The 23,804-nt window shown below is 48.5% G+C and overlaps 1 protein-coding gene and 1 non-coding gene across 2 annotated transcripts in view; one reads left to right on the top strand and one right to left on the bottom strand.

Moving 5' to 3' along the window:
• Positions 1-421: 421 nt before the first annotated feature.
• Positions 422-559, bottom strand: LOC114810451. Its single transcript, XR_003758150.1, has one exon. It is a non-coding gene; the product is annotated as a small nucleolar RNA SNORA7 (small nucleolar RNA).
• Positions 560-7,732: 7,173 nt separating this feature from the next.
• Positions 7,733-23,804, top strand: part of DENND2B (DENN domain containing 2B) — a 135,326-nt gene continuing 119,254 nt past the window's right edge. Inside the window, 1 exon segment of the mRNA XM_039911378.1 lies at positions 7,733-7,813. The gene's annotated coding sequence lies outside the window, so the exon portion shown is untranslated.

Raw genomic sequence — 23,804 nt, 5'->3', positions numbered from 1 at the left:
GAACGTAGTGAACGATGACTCAGAAAGAAAACGCTTACTTTGACTGGAGTACAAACCGGGTCTAGGCTAATGGGAATCGGGAAGAGGGAGGGTGCTTCCTCATGACAATTATAATAATAATAATGGTGATGAGCATGATAATCATGGTACTGGTTAAGCATTTGCTATGTACCAAGCATTGCGGGGGTCTTATCTTGTCTCATGCTGTCGAGTCGTCTCCGATCCATAGCGACTCCATTGGACACCTCTCTCCCTGAGAGCACTGCACTCTCCATCTGCAATCGTTCTGGTAGCGTCACCATAGAGTTTTCTTGGTAAAAATACAGAAGTGGTTTACCATTGCCTTCTTCCATACAGTAAACTTGAGTCTCCACCCTTGATTCTCTCCCATGCCACCGGTGCCCAACGCAGGTGAGTTTTGACTTGTAGCAGATTGCCTTTTGCTTGCTAGCCATTGGCCAAGCTAGAAATGGAATGGGTAGGCCTCTGCTTCATTCTCCATCCCGGAGCCGAGACTGGTAGAGTACTGGACACTCTCCAGATGCTATCCTGAGAGGTGAATCACTGGGAGTAGACACAAGATAATCAGGTCACACCCAGTCCCTGTCCCACATGGGGTTCAAGTCTAAGTAAGAGGGAGATCAGGTATCCCCATTTTACACATGAAGAAACGGAGGCTCAGAGAAGTGAAGTGTTAGTTTGTTGCGGGCTAGGACTGTGTCTATTATTGTATTGTACTCTCTCAAGCGCTTAGTGTGGTGCCCTGCACACATTAAGTGCTCAATAAATACGATTGATTGATTGACTGACTTGCCCGAGGTCACACAGCTGGCCAGTGGCAGAGCCGGGATTAGGCCCCACGTCCTCCGATTCCCAGGTCCGTACTCGGTCCATGAGGCTGCACTGTTCACGGCCAAGTTACGTTGTCAAGCATGGGCGAGGAAGCCCAGTGCTCCGGGATTCGGCCGGACCGGGCCGCTTCCCCGGGCTTCGGCCCTGACTAGAGGTAGAGTCACTGGACGTGGCCAACATGCTCCATCTCGTCTGAGCCGGGCACACCCCTTTTTCTCCTCTGCATCCCCCCCCCCCCCCCTTTTCCCTCAGCTCTCCTAATGTAAACATCAAGCTAAGCAGAGCCATTTACGTTTTCTGTTTAGCTGCGCTTCTCTCCTGGAAATAGCTCTGTAATCATTCACAGATAACATAAGCACTGGGCACTTGTTGAGGCCCTAGTGATAGGAGAGTAACAGAGAACCGGAGGAGTACAGGGAAGTAGCCAGTAACTTTTACGGTAGCCGAAATTTGGACAGAACAGACCCCTAAAGTGTTTAGTGCCGTGCTCTGCTCACATTAAACACTCAATACAACCGTTGGATTGATTTGATTCCCGGGAGACCTCGCAGGCTAAGTACCACCTAGTCTCAGCGGCTAAATGTCACTCGATTAGGTCAAGCAGCTGAAGGAGCCGGGGAATCCATGAAACCATCAGTGGTATTTATTGAGTGTTTCTGTACTGAGCGCTTGGGAGAGTACAGTCCAACAGAGTTGGAAGCCATGTTCCCTGCCCACAAGGAGCTTACGGTCTAGAGGGGGAGACCGACATTAATATGTCCTTCTTAGTGCTTAGTACAGTTCCTGTCATGTAGTAAGCACTTAACAAGTACTATTAAAACAAAACAAAAAACTAACACTCAGTGGATGCAGAGTAAATGCAACCATTCGAAGGAAAACAGACAGGAGACGCATTGGGATGAATCAGTCGATGGTATTTATAGAGCGCTTACTGTGTGCAGAGCATTGTACTAAGCTCTTGGGAGAATACAGTATGTCAATATAACAGAGTTGGCAGACACACTCTCCGCCCACAACGAGCTTACAGTCTAGGGGGAGGACGAGCATCAATATAAATAAATTCCGGATATGGACATGAGTGCAGTTGGGTTAATAATAATGACTGTGGTAACTGTTAAGCACTTACTATGGGCCAAGCAAAAGGCTTCCCGCCCTGTTGGGGGCATTCCGAACTTTCCTGGCCCAGGAGCTAGGCTGCCTGTGTACAGAGTTCCAGATGGTTTGCCGGCAGTGGGCAGAAGCAGCGTGGCCTAGTGGATAGAGAATGGACCTGAGAGTCCGAAGAACCTGAATTCTATTCCCAGCTCTGCCTCTTGTCTGATGGGTCACCTTGGGCTAGTCACCTAACTCCTCTGGGCCTCAGTTACCTCATCTGGAAAATGGGGATTAAGACTGTGTGAGCCCTACATGGGACAGAGATGTGTCCAATCTAATTACCTTGTATCTACCCTAGTGCTCAGTACAGTGTCTGGCACATAGTAAGTGCTTAACAAATACCACTGTTATTATTATTTGGAGTGAAAAGGTGAGGGCGTGGCTGTTCCTTCTGGCTCGAACAAGGCTGAGGGCCCTCCTAGAACAGTGGCAAGGCCGGCCCCCTCCCTGACCCTCACAGCGCTGATGACCATCAAGATGGAAGGCCAGCACAGAGCTGATGCACGGACAGGCTGTGATTGCTCTTCAGGTTTGGTCCGGACCCTTCGTTTGACCTAACCCAGCCTGACAGGGGGGTTCCTGCCTCTGAACTTCCCTAGGAACAGTATGTCCTAGTGGAAAGAGCGTGACCCTGGAAGTCAGAGGCCCTGGGTTCTAATTCTGGCTTTGCCGTTTGCTTGCTGGGTGACCTTGGGAAAGACCATTCACTTCTCTGTGCCTCAGTTTCCTCAATAGGGATTAAATACCTGTTCTTTCTCCTGCTTAGACCGTGAGCTCCATATGGAGCAGTGACAGTGTCTAATCTGATAAACTTGAATCTACCCCAACATTTGACATGTGCTATTCTTAAAAATGACGATGATGTTAATGATGATGATAATACTAATTTTCTAAAAAAATTAGGGCCAGGGTAAGACTGGTCATTTTGGGAAAAATTTCCCCTTAGTAAGTATTTGACATATAGTAAGCACTTAACAAATGTGGGGATTGTCTCTATCTTGCCAAATTGGACTTTCCAAGTCCTTAGTACAGTGCTTGCTTAGTACAGTGCTCTGCACACAGTAAGCACTCAATAAATACAATTGAGTGAACAAATTTATTAATATGAAGAAGCAGCAAGGCATAGCGGATAGACAATGGGCCTGGAAGTCAGAAGCACTGGGTTCTAATTCCAGATCCTCCACAAGTCTGCTATGTTACGTTGGGTGATTTGTTTCACTTCTCTGTGCCTCAGTTACCTCATCTGTAAAATGGGGATTAAGACTGTGAGCCTCATGTGTGACAGGGACCATGTCCAATCCAATTAGCTTATATCAATCCCAGCGCTTAGTATAGAGCCTGGTACATAGTAAGCACTTAATTTCCATTAAAAAAAAAATTGTCCTTGTCTCAGCCAACTAGAAATGCTCCTTCAAAATGAGGTAAACCAACTCAAGCCTCAAGCCCAACAGAATCAATCCAGTCTCCTCAGCAAGTTTCCTCTCACTCCCCCGCCCGCAATTTTTATCCGCTTTCAAAAAGATTTCTCTCCCCACGTCCGCCACCCCAAGCGCTTGCAGTCTGAAGATGTAAAGTAGCAGCCATATGGGGGTCTTTTCCATTTCAGTTCCGAATTCTTATTCACTCACAAACTGATGTCTCTGAAGCCAAAACTGCTTTCTGTCAGGCTTTGGGTCTGGGGGCTGCCGCTAATTTTCCGGCCTCGCCGCTTCCGGAGGCTCGCCGCTTTCTGCCTGGAACAGATCTTCCTGTCCCTGCGTCGAGACTGCGGGGGGATGGGGGCAAATAATGTATCATCTCGTCGGCCCGAACCCCGTCTCCTGACCCTTTTTTGGACATTCTGCTCAGCCCGAGCAGCGAGCCAAGCAAAGTCTGGCTGGGTGACCTTTAGAGAATCGGCAGACTGTTGGAGAGCACCGCTCCATCGTCAGCGAGCCCCACCAGCGGACAGAAAAGGAGATGTTTATGGAACGGCTTCCAGCCGGGGGCATGTGCTCATTGAGGCCGCTCGCCCTCGGGCAGCCCTGAACTCATCCCCGCCACCGCCACCGTAGGCCCCTCCCCGCCGGGCCGCCGATTTGATTCCTCGTAGAAACTAGAGGGACGCCTGAGATGGAGGCCCAGGGGGTGGCCTGAAAAAGAGAAAAGACCAGGCCCATAATGACCCATCCCATAGGGAGACCCTGGACTCTGGAGGAAAATGGCAGATGGGAAACACCCCTGAAATCCCAGCTCTGCCACTTGTCCGCTGTGTGACCCTGGGCAAGTCGCTTAACATTTCTTTTTTTTTATGGTATTTGTTAAGTGCTTACTATGTTCAAAGCTTCTATGTGCCTCAGGTCCCCCCTCGGTAAAATGAGCGATTAAGACTGTGAGCCCCATGTGGGACGGGGACTCTCTCCAACCAGATTAGCTTGCATGTACCCTGGTGCTTAGTACAGTGCTTGCACATAGTAAGCTCTTAATAAATGCCATTATAAAAAGTAAATTACAGTGTGTGTGTGTCCGTCTGTCCATCCTGGCATAATGGACACAGTGTCGCATGTGTCCAGGATCCATAACCTGAGAGGGGTCACCACCCTAGAGAAAGAGAGATGGAGAAAGTGATTTTTTTCCCCACCTCAGGGCAGCCAAATGTGTAAAGCTGGTCTGTTCAGGAGCCTGACTGGACTGGTGAAAGTGAAGCAGCATGGGCCTGGGAGTCAGAAAGACCTGAGTTCTAATCCCTGCTCCGCCACTTGTGTGCTGGGTGACCTTGGGCAAGTCACCTCACTTCTCTGTGCCTCAGTGCCCTCATCTGTAAAATGGGGATTAAGACTGTGAGCCCCATGTGGGACAGGAATTGGGTCCAACCTGATTAGTTTGTATCTACCCCAGCGGTAGAGTGCCTGGCACATAGTAAGCAGCGTGAGAAGCAGCGTGGCTCAGTGGAAAGAGCACGGGCTTTGGAGTCAGATGTCAAGGGTTCGAATCCCGGTCCACCACTTGTCAGCTGTGTGACTTTGGGCAAGTCACTTAACTTCTTGGTGCCTCAGTAACCTCATCTGTAAAATGGGGTTTAGGAATGTGAGCCCCACGTGGGACAACCTGATTCCCTTGTGTCTACCCCAGCGCTTAGAACAGTGCTCGGCACATAGTAAGCGCTTAACAAATACCAACATTATCATTATTATTATTATTATAGTAAGCATCGTCTCTGTTTTTGACTAATCCAGGCCTTGTTCCTCTTCCTTCAACCCAGAGGACCAAACCTCGACTATATTTGGGGGGAAAAAAAGAAAGCCTTACTGGGTCAACTCTAGGCTGGGACTCTCTAGGCTAAGACTCTGGGCGACATTAATGGGAAAACAGTAAAGAAGAAGGGATGCCCTAGTGAAGTTTTGCTCTCTGATGATGATTCTGAAGCTGGATAATTGCCAGGATTTTTTTTGAAATGTATTCATTTAGAGCATAGAATTGCTTGGCACATAGTAAGCACTTAACAAATACCACAGTTCCTGACCCATATGGGAGAAGAGGGAGGGCACATTTCGATTCCCCATTTTACAGATGAGAAAACTGAGCCCCAGAGAAGTAAAGCGATTTGCCCAAACTCACCCAGCAGACACGACGCAGAGCCAGAATTAGATCTCAGTCACCACCAACTTCCAGGCCTGTGCTCTGTTCACCTCGCCAGGATACTCGAGTTTTGGTTTTTTTTTAATGTTGTTTCACGCTTTCTATGTGCCAGGAACTATCTAAGCTCTGGGGTAGATCCAGGCTAATCAGTTTGGACACAATCTATGTCCCATATGGGATTCACAGTCATAATCCCCATTTTACAGATGAGGACAGTAAGGCACAGAGAAGTGAAGTGATTTGCCCAAGATCACACAGCAGCAGACAAATGGCTGGGAACTCTATCCACTAGGCCATGCTGCTTCCCAGGGTGCTCTGTGAGGCAAGAACCGGGAAGCAGCAAAGGATAAAAGCCAATAGCAAAGAGTCGGGGAAGAGGTGGGGGTATTTTGAACATCTCTTCTTCCTCCCCCGCCCACCCTCTCAACTCCTGGTAGACTGAGAAACAAAATGGGGGAAGAGCGAGCAGCTTGGCAAATTCCTGTCCTCTGCCTTTGGGGACTTGGTTTCTGTTGCTAACAACAGAGCCTGGTCATGTAAATAAACTGCAGACACACACACATCACACATCACACGCACACTAGTCGGAGGGCTGGAACAGGAGGGAAGGAGGTGGAGGGCAACTGGTTCTACGGAAAAGATACATCCGTCAGAGGTATTTATTGAGCGCCGATCGTGAGCAGAGCACCGTACTAAGCACTTGGGAGAGTACAAAACAAGAGAGTTGGTAGACACGTTCCCAAGACGAAGCTTGGGAGAGTTTTAAGGCCTCTTCCTTCCCTGCTCTGCTGTAGAGAAGCAGCATGGCACAGTGGATAAAGCTCGGGCCTGGGAGTCAGAAGGTCCTGGATTCTACTCCTGGCTCCACCACTTGTCTGCTGTGTGACTTCTCTGGGCCTCAGTTCCCTCATCTGCAAAATGGAGATTGAGACTGTGAGCCCCACGTGGGACAGGGACTGTGCCCTACCCAATTTCCTTTTATAATTATGGTATTTGTTAAGCGCTTACTATGTGCAGAGCACTGTTCTAAGCACTGGAGTAGATACAGGGTAATCAGATTGTCCCACGTGGGGCTCATATTTTTTTTTTAATCCCCATTTTTACAGTGAGGTAACTGAGGCATAGAGAAGTTAAGTGACTTGCCCAAGGTCACACAGCAGACAAGTGCCGGAGTCAGGATTAGAACCCACGTCCTCTGATTCCCAAGTCCATGCTCTTTCCACTGAGCCACGCTGCTTCTCCACTGAGCCACGCTGCTCCCCAACACTTAGTACAGTGCCTGGCACATAGTAAGCACTTAACAAATATCATTATTATTATTATTAGCAGCAGCCCCGGTCTTTGAGTCCTTTGAAGAGAACCTGGCAGGGTCTCGTTCAGTGAATCAGCAAGGAGGGGATGCTGCAGGGATTATGGGAACCTTTAGAGCCAAAGAGTGAACAACAAGCCAAAGAGTGAACAACACTCAAACCTGATCTACACTCTTGCGTGTTTGAGAAGCGTGGCCTACTGGAAAGAGCATGGGCCTTTGGAGTCAGAAGAACTTGGGCTCTAGTGCTGCCTCCGCCGCTTGTCTGCTGCCGCCTGATCTTGGGCAAGTCACTTCAGTTCTCTGGGCCTCAGTTACCTCATCTGTAAAATGGGGATGACGACTGTGAGCCCCACGTGGAACAGGGACTGATTGGCTTGTATCTACTTTAGAGCTCAGTACAGTGCCTGGTACCTAGTACCGTAAAAGAAACCCAAACAACAACAACAAACAACCATTTCCCGGCTAGACAGCCCAGAGGTGGAGGAAGGAGAAGCCTTGATTTTTGAGAAATGGGGTCGATGATGCAGCAATTCGCATGTCCCTTCTCGATGGCTTGGGCTCCCAGCAGCTTGTCCCAGCACACTGGTCAAGTTCTCATCCTGGTGCCTAGCCTGTTCAGAGCAGATCTGGCTCAGAGTTGATTTCTCTCCCTCCCCCACACTCCCACTCTCTCAGAAGTGGTTTAAAAATAGAACTTCCTCCCTCCTCCTTTCCATTTCTCTCCCCCTTCCACCCTCCCTTTCCCTGACGCCCTTCTTATAAGACATCTTGTGGAAGGTGGACGGTTGGACCAAGGCTGAATCTCAGCACTTCTGGTCAGCTCTGACCTGTTCCCGATTCCATGAAATGGATCCCTCGTGGCGAGATCGATTGCAGGTGCGTTGCAAGACGCAGAGACAGAGGAGAGTTTGGACTGTTTCTGGAACGTGATTGGGCCATTTTTGACCTTTCCTGGGTGGGGGAATGTTGTAAACTTTTCACTGGGATTCACTCTTTTCAACTAGATTTCTACTAGTCCAGCTATTTCTGGGGGGGCCTTCAAAGTGATTTGGTTGACCTTGATGTCTAGACACTCAAGCAAATCATGAACCAGTATGAGAAACTAAAAACGGTGGAGCAAAACTAATCCAAAATAAGGTGGAGGGAGACTTGAAGGAAGAGTGGAGGAGGGGCAGCTGGACGCCTGTGGTTTAGTGGAAAGTGTTTGGGGCTGGATGTCAGGAGCACAGGGTTCAAGTCCTGACTTGGTCCTGCCCTGCTTTGTGACCTTGAGCAAGTCACTCAACTTTGCATTGCCTCGGGCCCCTCAGGTGTAAAACGGGGGTGATAAGAGCCTGTTGGGAGGATAAAGTGGGATAATAATAATACTAACAATCATAATTGTGATATATGTTAAGCTCTCACTATGTTCCAGGCACCTTACTAAGTGCCAGGGTAGATACAAGATCATAGGATTGGACAAAAGTCCCTGTCCCACATGGGGCTCACAGTCTTAATCCCCAATTTGTCTTGTCTTATGCTGTCAAGTCATCTCCTACCCATAGCGACGCCATGGACACATCTCTCCCAGAACGCCCAACCTCCATCTGCAATCCTTCTGGTAGTGAATCCATAGGGCTTTCTTGGTAAAAATGTGGAAATGGTTTACCACTGCCTCCTTCTGTGCAGTAAACTTGAGTCTCCACCCTGGAATCTCTCCCATCCCGCAGCTGACCAGCACAGGTGAGTTTTGGCTTGTAACAGATTGCCTTCTGCTCACTAGCCACTGCCCACACTAGGAATGGAATAGGTATGCCTCTGCTTGACTCTCCGTCCCATAGTTGAGACTGGTAGGGTACTGGAAACTCTCCAGGTGCCATCCTGAGAGGGGAAATACCCATTTTACAGATAAAAAAGCTAGGCATAGAGAAATGAAGTGACTTCCCCAAGGTCACACAGCCAGCAAGTGGCAGAGCAGGGATTAGAACCCAGGTCCTCTAGCTCCCAGGCCCGTGCTCTTTCCACTAGGTCATGCTGCTTCTCATTGATCATCGATGAGAAAGCACTTTGGAAAAACAAAAAAAGTTATCCAAAAGCCAAGGTAGCACTATATTTATTACCATTTTGTGCTGACCAAGCCAGGGGGGGCTGAAGTTGGCAGCAGAAGCAACGTGAGCCTTGGCGGGGGAGAGAGGGTCGTCTCTGTACCAGGGAGGGACCTGGCTCAGCAGGAAGGGCACCTGGTTATCATTGGCATCCCGATTGGCACAGCCTGGGGCTGAGGTCTGGTGGCTTGACCACATAATTGGCCAGGTGGTGTGAAGGGTAAACCCCATGCGGGATAGGGACTGCGACAGTGCTTAGAACAGTGCTTGACAAAAGCTTAACAAATACCAAAAAAGAAAAAAAAAGCCCTTAAATACCGTAATTTTAAAAAAAGGGTGGGGTTCCATAGGGTTTTGTGTCAGAAATGGGCAAATCCTAGAGACCCTCTAGGAAGAGGGCTGATAAACACTATGGATCAATCAATGGGATTGACTGAGTGCTTGCTGGGTGTAGATCATTGCACTAAGTGCTTGGGAAAGTTCAGTACAATGGAGCTGATAGACATGATCCCTTCCCAAAAGATACTTATAGTCTACAGGAAGAGGCAGACATTCCTGTAGTTACAGGTGGAGGTACACTGGGATATGATTTCCCTCTCTCTCACACCCCTCCCCTTACACTTTTTTCTTTCCCTCTTTCTCTCCCTCCCTCCCTCCCTCTCCAGTCTGTTGGCTTGAATGGGAAGGAAGGAGATAGAGGTGGGATTGGAGAAGCAGCATGGTCTAATGGCCTAATGACCCCTTCCCCTCCCCATCGTCCCGAATGCTCTCTTTGCTCTAACCCCCTTCCCGCCTCACAGCACTTGTGAGTATACGTGCATATTACTAATTAGAATTCAATTTATTTTTATTAGTAATGTGTATATATCTATAATTCTATTTATTTATAATGATGCTACTGATGCCTGTTCACTTGTTTCAATGTCTGTCTCCCCCCTTATAAACTGTGAGCCCGTTGTGGGCAGGGATTGTCTCTATTTGTCGCTGAATTTTACTTCCCAAACACTTAATACAGTGCTCTCACACAGGAAGCATTCAGTAAATATGATTGAATGAATGAATGATTGAATAATGGAGAGGGCACGGGCCTGGGAGTCAGAAAGTCCTGGGTTCTGCCACTTATCTGCTTTGTGACCTTGGATGAGTCACTTAACTTCTCTGGGCCTTAGTTTCCTCATCTGTAAAATGGGGATTGAGACCGTGAGCCCTATGTGGGACAGGGACTGTGTCCAACCCGTTTATCTCGTATCCACCCCAATGCTTAGAACAGTGCCTGACACATAGTAAGCACTTAACAAATACCACAGTTATAATTATTATTATTATTATCATTCCACTGGTAGGAGTTTGGAATTTACTCAGCCTCATCCCCGTTCGATCAAGGAAGGAATTCCAAGCCCAGCACAGCATGTCCTGGGGGCCCGTTGACCACCTGCTCATGACCTCATTTGGGGGAGTAGAAGTCCAAGAGACAGCCACCTTGAAATCAGAGCTGCCCTCCATCCTCACTGTAGTTATCCATTTCAGTAGATTCTCTCATGAAAAGCATTTGGCAAAACTGCTTGCTCCCCAGGACGCAAAACATTTATGCTTCCCTTCCTCTCAGCCCCTGTCAGTTATACTGAGGAGCAGTGAGTAGTTAATGGAGAAGAAGACTGGAAGCCAGGTGGGGAAGAAAATCCAAGAGGTTGAGGTCACCCATCACCGCGATTATCACCCTCTCATCCCTCAGCAGAATCAGGAATTGACTGTACTTGGGACTGTTAACCAGACCAGGAGTTGAGAAGTTAGCTGACCAAGTGGGATAGATTAGTGCGATCCATCACTCAATCAATCAGTCATATTCATTGAGCACTTACTGTTTGCAGAGGACTGTACTAAGTGCTCGGGAGGGCACGATGTAACAGAGTTGGCACATACGTTTCCTGCCCATAACGAGCTTACAGTCTAGAGGGGGAGAGACGTTAATATAAGTAAATGATGGATATGTGTACTTTGGGTTGAGGGAGGGGTGAATGAAATGTGCAAATCCAAGAGCCAGGGTGATGCAGAAGGGAGGGGGAGAAGAGGAAATGAGAGCTTAGTAGGGGAAGGCCTCTTGGAGATGTGCCTTCAATAAAGCTCTGAAGGTTGGGAAAGCGATCGTCTGTCCGATATGAAGAGGGCAAGGTGTCCCAGCATCAGTCAGTCGATCCATTGATAGTATTTATTGAGTGCCTACTGTAGAGGGGGCTCTGTAGTAAGTGCTTGGGAGAGTACGGTAGGATGAATAGATGGGATCCTTGCCCCCTAGGAGCTTCCGGTCTAATAGGGAGACAGACCCAGTCAATCGATCGTATTTGCTGAGCGCTGAGTGCGAGCAGAGCACTGCAGATAGAATTTGCAGGCATTATTTCCCGGAATATCTATCTGATAAGTCCCTTTTCTGTTTCTTTGAGTTCCGAAGCTAAGCAGGAGTCAGATCTGGGCTCTCCCACACCGACCTATTCTTGCCCTTGAAACGGTAGCCGGCGGTGCTGAGACCGCGGTGCTACTATAACAGTTCTCTGGCTGTAAGCTCATTATGTGGAGGGAATGTTTCTGTTTACAGTTCTGTTGTACTCTCCCAAGCGCTTAGTACAGTGCTCTGCACATGGTAAGAGTTCAGTAAATACAATTGAATGGATGAATTGATCGATGTAAGGGCTCTCCCCTGGGTTCTCCATCAGGAGGAGGGTTTAGGCTTCTGTTGACCCCCTGCTGCCTCAATCTTTCTGTGTTTTTTACTGAGTGCCTCCCTTTTGCAGAGCACTGTACTAAGCCCCCTGCCTTAGAGGGCACTGGATCATCCCCGACTGTGTCTGTGAGACCGAGACTGAGAGAATAATGATAATAATAATAATAATTGTGGCACTTGTTAAGCACTTTCTACCTTTCAAACACGGCTGTAAGCACTGGAGAAGGTACAAGATTTGGCAGACCAAATCCCTCTTCCATATGGGGCTCACGGTCTAAGTAGGAGGGAGAACAGGTATTGATCAGGTATTGAATCCCCATTTTACAGATGAGGAAACTGAAGCACAGAGAAGTGACTTGCCCAAGATCACACAGCAGGCATAGGTCTTCCCAGACTAAGCCCCCCTTTTCCTCTGCTCCTCCTCCCCTCCCCATTGCCCAGACTCCCTCCCTCTGCTCTACCCCCATCCCTGCCCCACAGCATTTGTGTATAATATTTATTATTCTATTTATTTTATTAATGATGTGTTATATCTATAATTTTTTTATATTGATGCTATTGATGCCTGTTTACTTGTTTTGATGTCTGTCTCCCCCTTTCAGACTGTGAGCCCGTTGTTGGGTAGGGATTGTCTCTATGTATTGCTGAATAGTACTTTGCAAGAGCTTAGTACAGTGCTCTGCACACAATAAACACTCAAGAAATACAATTGAATGTGGCAGAGCCGAGATTTGAACCCAGGTCCTCCGACTTCCGGGCCTGTGCTCTTTCCACTAGGCTATGCTGCCCGTCCTGGGTGTCATAGAAAACACCTGAAATTTCAGAGGTCTGGGGACATTCATCCCCCTTGCTCCAGGCTTCTGGTCAGATCTACCAGCCTATGTGGCCACCACAAAACAAGTTCCTTTATTTGAAAAACTGTCCCTTTCTTTCCCCATTTTGGGTTGAGCAGATGGATGTGGCTGCCTCTGGCATTCTCTTCATTTAGTACGGGCTGCTTGGCGACTCTGCCGAGGAGGACACAGTCCTCTCGTAAGAACAGTTCAGACTCTTAGAAACACAGAAGCTTGTGTTGGCCCTTGGCTTCTTTCCCAGTAGGCCCCGAGGGCGTCTGGGCTGCCGAAGGAAACTGCGGAAACAGAATCGAAGAGGTTCAGTTGGATTGAGGGATGATGTACCTGGGAAGCAGGGAGGGAAAGAGGAAGAGGAAATCTCATTCTGGCCCAGGAATCCTTTTCCAGCGGGGTCACTCTGCTTCCTGGAGGGAGTCACGAAGGTGCCGGAGCCTGCCTGATATGCGGCCAGGGGATATTAATAATAATAATGCTTCTTAAGCACTTGTAGTCATTCAGTCATTCGGTTGTATTTATTGAGAGCTTTCTGAGTAGAGCACTGCACTAACCGCTTGGGAGACTACAATACTATGATAAACAGAAGCATGCCCTGACCACAGTGAGCTTACAGTCTAGAGTTGGGGAGACAGTTATTAATATAAATAAATAAATGGCAGATATATACATAAATGCCATGGGGCTGGGAGGGGAGGAACAAAGCAAGTCAGGCCGACGCAAAAGAGAGTGGGAGAAGAGGAAAGGGGGATTTAATCAGGAAAGGCCTCCCGGAGGAGATGTGTCAAGCACTTACTATGTGCCAAGCATTGTTCGAAGCCCTGGGGTATCTACAAGTTAATCGGGTCGGACAGAGTCCCTGTTCCACATGGGGCTCACACTTTTAATCCCCATTTTTCAGATGAGGTAACTGAGGCCCAGAGAAGTGACGTGACTTGCTCACACAGCAGACAAGTGACAGAGTCGGGATTAGACCCCAGGTCCTTCTGACTCGCAGGCCCGCGCTCTATCTACTAGGCCACGCTGCTTTCATCAGGGCCTCCCTGGGGCAGGATGGTGAGGGAGCCTGGGGTCTGAGCGGAAGCAGAAGATGCTTCCTTCTCCAGCCGCTGTGGATGCCAAGGTGAGCCGTGAGACCCCGCATTCGGGGGGGAAGGACGTTGCAGACCAGGGCCGGGAAGCAGAGATCAGTCTATTGATCAGTCAGTCAATCAGTGGTATTTACCGTACTAAGTGCTCGGGAGAGCCCAGTTTAACAGAGTTGGTAGACTTATTTTCTGCCCACAACCACCTTACAGTCTAAAGGGGGAGAAAGGTGTTAATATAAATAAATTTTCACTGTAGACATAAGGGCTGTGGGCTGAGGAAGAGGGGATGAAGGGTACAAATCAATCAGTCATTCAGTAGAGAAGCAGCATGGCCTAGAGGCTAGAGCACAGGCCTGGGAGTCAGAAGATCATGGGTTCTAATGCCGATTCCCCCCCGTCGGCTGGGTGACCTTGGGCAAGTCACTTCACTTCTCTGGGCCTCAGTTACCTCATCTGTAAAATGGAGATGGAGACTGTGAGTCCCCTGTGGGACAGGGATTGTATCCAACCCGATTTGCTTGTATTCACCCCGGCGCTTAGAACAGTGCCTGGAATAAAGTAAGCGATTATCAAATAGAATGATGATGATGATGATTGGCAGAAGACTGTGCTGAGAACTTGGGAGAGCACAATACAACAGAACTGTACAAACAAATCTGTGCTAGGGGCGGCACAGAAGGGAGTGGGAGAAGAGGAAATGGGGGCTTAGTTGGAGAGGCTTCTTGGAGGAGATGTGCTTTTAATAAGGCTTTGAGGGTGGGGAGGGTGAGGGGGAAGACATTCCAGGCCAGAGGCAGGATGTGGGCGAGGGGTCGGCGGTGAGATAAACGAGATCGAACTATGTTTGGTAGGTAGGCAGAAGAGTGAAATGTATGAGCTGGATCGTAGTAGGAAATCAGGGAGGTAAGGTAGGAGTGGGCAAGGTGATTGAGTGCTTTGAGGCCAATGGTGAGGAGTTTCTGTTTGATGCAGAGGTGGGTGGGCAACCACTAGAGGTTCTCAAGGAGTAGGGAAACATGAACTGAACGTTTTTGTAGAAAAATAGTGGTATCAGTTGAGAAACAAGTTAGCCTAATGGATAGAGCACGATCTTGGTAGTCAGAAGTACCTGGGTTCTAATTCTGGCACTGCCACTTGTCTGCTGTGTGACCTTGGGCAAGTCATTTCACTTACCTGGGCGTCAGTTATCGCAACCGTAAAATGGGGATTAAGACTGTGAGCCCCACGCAGGACGGGGACTATTTCCAACCTGTTTACCGCTGTCGTCTAGACTGCAGTGTGGCCTAGTGGAGAGAACACGGGCCTGGGAGTCAGGGGACCTGGGCTCTAATGCTAGCTCCACCACATGTCTGCTGTGTGACCTTGGACAAGTCACTTCACTGGGCCTCAGTCACCTCATCTGTAAAATGGGGATAAAGACTTTGAGCTCCACTTGGGACAGGGACTGAGTCCGACCTAGTTACCTCGTATCTACCCCAGTGCCTAGAACAGTGCGTTTCACACAATAAGCACTTAAGGAATACCACAGTTATTATTATTAAGGGAAGGCTGCTAACCACGGACTGACAAGGTGCCATTTGGACAGGGTGTGAGGAGGGACACTTTTCAGTGACTAACCGTCCCCCACGTGGAAGAGAATCCAGAAAGAGATCCCGGGAGCCGATGTCCCAGGATTCCAGCTCTCTCAGAGGCCGAGTGTCCGGAGTCTTGGTTTGGGGGACGGCGGCGGTGGGAGGAAGGGATGCTGGAATCCAAAAGCTGATGAGAACCACCCCAGGCCGGATGCAGGTCTGCACTCAAACTTTTCGACATTTTCTCCTGAACGTCGGAGATTTGGAGCGATAAAGGCACACGTGGGCTGGAATCATTTGCACCCAGGCTTTGGAAGAAGGGATATGGATATTTCCCTTCCAGCGGCAGAGGGGCATCATACCAGGTTTGCCCCCCTGCTGTTGGAATACTCCCTCAGAAAACACTTTCCATTTAAGGGAAATCTGAAATCTTCTCTACTCGGAGTGTTAATGGGCTGTATGGAGGTTGGCCCCTTGGCCTTTACTGGGTATGCTTTTTCAATGAGATCATTCCAGAATCACATTCCTATTAAATTATATTTTACTCGGGACTTAAAGCTGGATTCGAGAGCAATGGCGCAGAAAGTCCGAACTAAACACAGACTGAGACGCGGTGTAGCAAAAATGAGACTGGGGGAGTAAACAATCAAAAAAAAGGGGGGGGGGAGAAAAACTGGCTCGGCGATTTTACTTTTAAAAGTGTAGAACCATAGGCATTGCCCATGGGTCAGGAAAGAAATCCAGACATCAGGAAATCTCTCAAGAATGGTCAGGTCGCGAGAACAGGCCCTGGGGTAGAGTCGAGAAGCAGCGTGGCCTAGTGGAAAGAATAGGGCCCTGAGAGCCAGAGGACCTGGGTTCTAATTCCACTCTGCCACTTCATTCAGTCATGTTCCTTGAGTGCTTACTGCCCGTGATGTCACATGTGTTGGCACACGTCGTAATGCGATGACCACATATGTGCCGTTCTGCAGATATGCAAGGCCTCAGCCCTCACTTTCCCAGCTCAGAGGGGTTAGAGTTAATACACCGGGGCACAGGGGGAAGCTGATCGGGGCCCGCTAGGCCACCAGGAATCGCTGGGGCAGATTCTACCTGCAGCCTCAGGTTGAGAGGAACGACACACACTGCACCTGCCCGGATTGGGCCCGGCCTAGGGTGGTGCTGCTCTTAGGCCGGCAGCAGCTTTTGTTTGTTTGTTTTTTAATGGCATTTGTCGAATGCTTACTATGTGTCAAGCACCATTCTAAGGGCTGGGGAAGATACAAGTGAATTAGGGTGGACACGGTCCCTGTCCCACACGGGACTCACAGTCTAAATAAGAGGGAGAGGAGTTGGAGGTCAGGTAGCCCTTTCTTCAGGCTCTGCAGTGGGACCCGATTTCCTGCAAAGGAATGATGTTGTCATTGAAATTGTCTTGTGCTCCGTAAAGTAGCTTCTAGGGAAGTTATATTAACCCTGGACTGGAGCCTGCCTGGGTTCCTTTCAGGCTGAGAGGGAGGACGGGCTGAGATCTTTGGCTCTGGCTGCTTGGGGAATAAGCACATACTCACATGATGGGCTTTAGCTCTTAGGTGCTTCATTCATTCATTCAATTGTATTTATTAAGCGCTTACTGTGGGCAGAGCAGTGTAGTAAGCGCTTGGGAAAGTACAATGCAACAATAAATAGTGACATTCTCTCTCCACAATGAGCTTACAGTCTAGGAGGGGGAGGCAGACATAAATACAAATAAATAAAATGACAGATATGTACATGAGTGCTGTGGGGCGGGGAAGAGAGAAAGAGTAAAGGGAGAAAGTCAGGGTGATGCACAAGGGAGTGGGAAATAAAGGAAAAGTGGAGCTTGGTCTGGGAAGGCCTCTTGGTGCTTGTTTTAAAGCTTGTTTAAGGGTGTTTGTTTAAAGCTTGTTGTAGGCAGGGAATATGTCTGTTATATTGTTATGTTGTACTTAATCAAGCATTCTGCACACAGTAAATGCTCAGTAAATACGATTGATTGATTCACCCATTCCTTATGGGTCCTCCAGACTCTGCAGATAAAGCAAAAAATAATAATTATGGTATTCATTAAGCGCTTACTATGTGCCAGGCATTGTTCTAAGTGCTGGGGTAGACGGAAGATATTTGGGTTGGACACAATCCCTGTCACACAGAGGGCTCACAGAGGGAACTGAGGCACGGAGAAGTGTAGTGCCCAAGGTCACACAGCAGACAAGTGGTAGAGCTGGGATTATTAGAACCCATGACTCTGACGCCGGGCCTATGATCTATCCACTAGGCTGCATTGAAATACTTAATACGGTGCTCTACAGACAAGTGAATACTCAATAAATACGATCGATTGATCAACGCTGAGGGAGTCGAGGTCTACCCTGTCAGAGGTGGGAGGCAGGCTTTTGGTCAGAGCCTGGTCAGAAGAGGCCCGCCTGCTCCTAAGCCCAACTGCCCGGGCTGACGGTTCCTCCTTTTAATTGAAACCGGGGGAATGGCATGGGAGCCGTGACTGGTGGAAGTCTCTGGGCCTGGAAATCTTGACCTTTTCTTTCCATATGATTTTCCCCCATGTTCCTGGGGGATTGGACGAGGTTGTTTTCCTTCGGCGTTGCCCCAGTAACCGAGACCCGGCTAACGTAAGCGAGTAGCCGATCCTCGGCGCTTCGATATTTCCGACGGGTTGCTGCTGCTCCCGGCCGTCGGTCTGCTTGGTAAGTGGAGTTGGAACGGCAATCACCTCCGTTCTGAAATCCTCTTTCAGAGCTTGGGGCTCAGTTGGTCACGCGGAGACGCCGTGGGTCACAGGGCTTGTGGGTCCACTCGAGTGTTCTTGCTTGATTCCCACCAACTTGAGAAACTCTGCGAGGACTTAATGCTTTACACATGTACTTTTCTTGGGGAGAGGTTGTGAAATGATAATAATAATGTTGGTATTTGTTAAGCGCTTACTACGTGCAGAGCACTGTTCTAAGCGCTGGGGGTAGATACAGGGGAATGAGGTTGTCCCATGTGAGGCTCACAGTCTTCATCCCCATTTTACAGATGAGGGAACTGAGGCACAGAGAAGTGAAGTAACTTGTCCACAGTCACACAGCTGACAAGTGGCGGAGCCGGGATTTGAACCCATGACCTCTGACTCCCAGGCCCAGGCTCTTTCCCTTGAGCCACGCTGCTTCTCTAATGTGTCATAGTCATCACAACCTCTTGCATTTGTAGAGCAGCTTGGTGGAGTGGATGGAGCATAGGGTCTGGGAGTCAGAAGGTTGTGGGTTCTAATCCTGGCTCCACCACTTGTCTACTCTGTGGCCTTGGGCAAGTCACTTCGCTTCTCTGTGCCTCAGTTACCTCATCTGAAATGGGGATGGAGACTGTGAACTCCACATGGGACAGGAACTGGGTCCAACCCGATTACCTTGTATCCACCCCAGCGCTTAGTACAGTGCCTGACACCTAGTAAGCACTTAAAAAGTACCACAATTATTATTATTACTTTGATTTTTCCAAAGCACTTTTTATCAGACATCTCATTCTGTCCTCACACCATCCCTGTGAGTTGGCCTTGGCCCATGGAGGCTGCCATATTTCCTTCTCTTCTCTCCCCATGCTGGCCTCCCTCCCTGTCCGGAACTCCCTTAATAATAATAATAATAATGATAATAATAATAAGAATTGTGGTATTTGCAATCACTTTGTTCCAGGCACTGTATTAAGGGCTAGGGGCACTGTATTAAGGGCTAGGGTGGCCGCAAGCAAATTGGGTTAGATACAGTCCCTGTCCCACATGGGATTCTCACTCTTAGTCCCCATTTTACAGATGAGGAAACTGAAGCACAGAGAAATGAAGTGACTTGCCCAAGGTCACACAGCCAACAAGTGGTGGAGCTGGGATTAGAGCCCACATCCTCTGTCTCCCAAGCCCATGCTCTTGCCACGAGGCCATGCTGCTTTCCTAAATAGCATTGATCGATTGATTCCACTGGATCACACCGCTCATTTGGCTAGGAGCCTTCCCGACTTCCCAGCATGACAGCTCTCTAGACTGTGGACTTGTGAGGCTCGATTTTCTGTCATCACCGGGGACCTTGATTTCGGCGTCATTTCCCATTTGTCCCAGTGCAACTGGGAGCCCTGTCAGGTGGTGGTGCCGGACCCTATTTCAACAGCGAGAATAATTCTCTCTGTCCTCCTTCAGAGCCCTTCTCCAATCCTCTTGCCAGGGTGTTTTAGCTAGTAATAATAATAACAATAATAATCATGGTATTTGTTAAGTGCTTACTATGTGCCAGGCACTGTACTAAGCATTGGGGTGGATACAAGTAAATCGGGTTGGACACAGTCCCTGTTCCACACAGGGCCCCCAGTTTCAATCCCCATTTTACAGATGAGGGAACTGAATAATAATAATAATAGTAATAATGCTATTATGATTATTATTCTCCCTCTCCCTCTTGCCTAGCTCTCCCTAAGATGGCCGCGGCAAGTCCACTGAAAAAGAGATGAGAACAATGACAGGGAAAGTAAGCTCCACCTAGACTGTAAGCTCCTTTTTTCTTACCATATTTGTTAAGCGCTTGTTTACTATGTGGCAGGCACTGTCCTAAGCGCTGGGGTAGATACCCTCTGCTCTACCCCCACATCCCCGCACCATAGCACTTGTTTATATATGTTCGTATTTATTATTCTATTTATTTTATTAATGATGTGTATATATCTATCATTCTATTTATTCATATTGATGCTAATGATGCCTGTTTACTTGTTTTCATTCATTCATTCAAACATATTTATTGAACGCTTACTGTGTGCAGATCATTGTACTGAGCACTTGGAATGTACAATTCGGCAACAGAGACAATCCCTACCCAACAACGGGCTTGCAGTCTGAAACGGGGAGATGTTTTGATGTCTGTCTCCCCTGTTCTAGACTGTGAGCCCATTGTAGGGCAGGGATTATCTCTATCTGTTGCTGAATTGTACTTTCCAAGTGCTTAGTACAGCGCTCTGCACACAGTAAGTTCTCAGTAAATACGATTGAGTGAATGAATGGATACAAGCTAATCAGGCCGAACACAGTCCGTGTCCCACATGGGCTTCACAGCCTTAAGCCACTTTTTACAGATGAGGTAACTGAGACACAGAGAAATTAAGTGACTTGCCCAAGGTCACACAGTCAAGTGGAGGAGCCAGAATGAGAACCCAGGTCCTTCTGACTCCCGGGCCCATGCTCTATCCTCAAGGCCACTCTGCTTCTCCCCGTGGCTAGGGAACTTGTCTTCCAATTCCTTTGTATTGTACTCTTCCAAAGAGTAATAATAATGTTGGTATTTGTTAAGCGCTTACTATGTGCAGAGCACTGTTCTAAGCGCTGGGGGAGATACAGGGCCCCATTTTACAGATGAGGGAACTGAGGCACAGAGAAGTGAAGTGACTTGCCCACGGTCACACAGCTGGTGTGGCGGAGCCGGGATTCGAACCCTTGACCTCTGACTCCCTAGCTCGGGCTCTTTCCACCGAACCACACTGCTAGTGCCATGAGTACAGTGCTGTGCACACAGTAAGCACTCACAAAATACTATGGGTTGATTGATTGGGTGAAAGACAGAGAACACCCAAACCTACTTGACTACACAGTAAGAGTTCAGAAAATACCATTGGTTGATTAACTGAGTGAAAGACAGAGAATACCCAAACCACTTGACTACTGCATCTGCCTCCTTGCTGACCTCCCTGCCTCCTGTCCATACGTCACTCCAGTCCATACTTCACTCTGCTACACGGATCTTTTTTTTGAAAAAAAAATTCAGTCCATGTCTTTCTACTCCCCAAGAACCTCCATTGGTTGCCCATCCACTTTCACATCAAACAGAAACTCCTCACCATTGGCTTGAAAGGACTCAATCACTTTCCCCCTCCTACTTTACCTCACTGATTTCCTACTACAGCCCAGCCTGCGTACTTTGCTCCTCCAGTGCCAACTTACTCAATGTGCCCCGATCTCGCCTGTCTCGCCGCTGACCCCTTCTCCACATCTTCCACTTGTCTGCTTTGTGACCTAGGGTAAGTCACTTCACTTCTCTGGGCCTCAGTTCCCTCATCTGTAAAATGGGGATTGAGACTGGGGGCCCTACGTGGAACAGGGACTCTGTCCAACCCGATTTACTTGTATCCCCCCCCAGTGCTTAGGACAATGCCTGGCACATAGTAAGCACTTAATACCGTGATTATCATTATTATTATTATATTATTATTATTATTATCCTCCCTCTGGCCTAGAACAACTTCCCCCTCCACGCGCACCAGACCACTGTTCTGTCGCACCTTCAAGATCTTGTTGGAGTCATCTCCTCCAGGAGGCCTTCCTGATTAAGCCTTATTTTCCTCGGCTCCCCCTCCCTTCTACGTCGTCTACACACTTGGATCCGTGTCCTCTGGGCAGTTGATATTCGCCCCACCATCAACCCCACTGCACTTATGTACAAATCTATAAATTGAATTATAAATTATTTATGTATATTAATGTCTGCCTCCTGCTGTAGACCGAAAGCTTGGACTGTGAGCTTGTTCCGGGCGGGGAACGTGTCTACCATCTCTGTTATATTAGACTCTCCCAAGCACAGAGCAGCACGGCCTAGTGGATAGAACACAGACCTGGGAATCAGAAAGACCTAGATTTTGATCTCAGCTCTGCCCCTTGTCTGCTGTATGACCTGGGGTAAGTCACTGGACTTCTCTGTGCCTCAGTTCCCTCATCTGCAAAATGGGGATTAAGACTATGAGTCCCATGTGGGACATAGGCCGTAACCAACCTGATTCATCTACCCCAGCACTTTGAACAGTTTAGTAAGGGTTTAACAAGTACCATTAAAAAAAAATACCTGTGCTCCCATCTACTTAAACTGTGAACCCTGTGTGGGACAGGAACTGTGTCTGACCTGATTATCTTGTGTCTTCCCCAGTTCTTAGAGCAGTGCTTAACACATAGTAAGTGCTTAACAATGTCACGGTTATTGTTTTCATTGTTATAGTAATTGCTATTCTCCTTCTCCTCCTCCTCCTTCTCCTTCTCCTTCTTTTCCTCCTTCTTCATCTTCTTCGTACGTTAGTCCCCGCGGGCCTGGTTGGAAGGGCCCATCCAAGCCCAGTCCTCCCTACATAGCAGTTCCTCAGGGTGACGATGCCTCGGCTGTTGATCTGAGTCTGGAAGGAGTTGGAGGGGGGCTCTTGCTTCCCCCCCCGCCATGGCGCGTCCAATCTCCTCATCATCTCAGATGAGCCAGTCCGGTGCCTCTGTGGAGAAGCCCGGTGCAGAGAGCCCCGGCCAGCCAGCGCCGGCTTCTGATGAATAATTACAGGTCCCTGAGCAAAGCCGATAGTCTGCTAAGTCCCTTCTTGGTTTCGTACATCCCTCAAAAATGCCTAATTGTAGGCTAGAAATATGAAAATATACAGGGGCTTAGATCCATGGCATGCCTCATTACTTAGAGCAATAGCATGAGTCAGATGAAGTGCGATCTGAACTTGGGTGGCTTTTGGTGCGTGCAAAGCCACTTGGCGGCAGGGAGTTGGGTAGGGGGGCAGGAGTGTCACCTGAGTCGGGACAGAACTCAAGGGGAATGGGGAGCAGGACACCCCCCCCACACACCTACTCTAGGGTCCCGTGGAGATGGGTTTGCTAACTGTAAAGTCAGGGAAACATACAAGGCGGCCTATTGGAAAGGGCACTGACCTAGGAGTCAGAGGATCTGGGTTCTAAACCCAGCTCTGCCATGTTCCTGCTTGGGCAAGTCACTTCACTTCTCTGAGCCTCAGTTCCCCCATCTGCAAAATGGGGACTCAATACCTGTCCTTCCTCCTACTTAGACTATCAGTCAGTCAACTGTATTTATTGAGTGCTTACTGTGTGCAGGGCATTGTACTACGCACTGGAGAGAGTGCAATGTAGCAATATCCATACACATTCCCCGCCCACAACGAGCTTAGAGTCCAGAGACTGTAAGCCGCATGTAGGCCCTCACTATCTACCCCAGCGCTTAGTACAGGGCTTGGCACATAGTATGCACTTAACTAATACCCCAGGTACTATTATACTCTCCGTCTCTGAGGAGACCAGACTCCAGGTGGAGACACAGCCCTCATCCAGCCTGAGGAAGGGCTGAGAAATCCAAGTTTCTCTGATAGCGATTACTGAAGATGGTGGGACAACCAGGGCGTCGATCAATCGAGCATTCAATGGTAGTTATGAGTTGCGTCCTGTGTTCCTGGGAGACTACTATATAATCAAATTGGCAGACACATTCCCTTCCCACAATGTGTGAACCGAAGGGATTGATTAGATGGTGTTGGGACAAGTGGTTGACACCCCAGGGACCCTCCCTTCGACCAAGAGAGTGATTAATAATAATAATAATAATGTTGGTATTTGTTAAGCGCTTACTATGTGCCGAGCACTGTTCTAAGCACTGGGGGAGATACAGGGTAATCAGGTTGTCCCACGTGAGGCTCACAATCTTCAGCCACATTTTACAGATGAGGTAACTGAAGCACTGAGAAGTTAAGTGACTTG

Source organism: Ornithorhynchus anatinus, chromosome 3, assembly GCF_004115215.2.
Source record: "Ornithorhynchus anatinus isolate Pmale09 chromosome 3, mOrnAna1.pri.v4, whole genome shotgun sequence".
Lineage (NCBI taxonomy): Eukaryota > Metazoa > Chordata > Mammalia > Monotremata > Ornithorhynchidae > Ornithorhynchus > Ornithorhynchus anatinus.
This window is presented reverse-complemented; position numbering and strand designations above follow the sequence as displayed.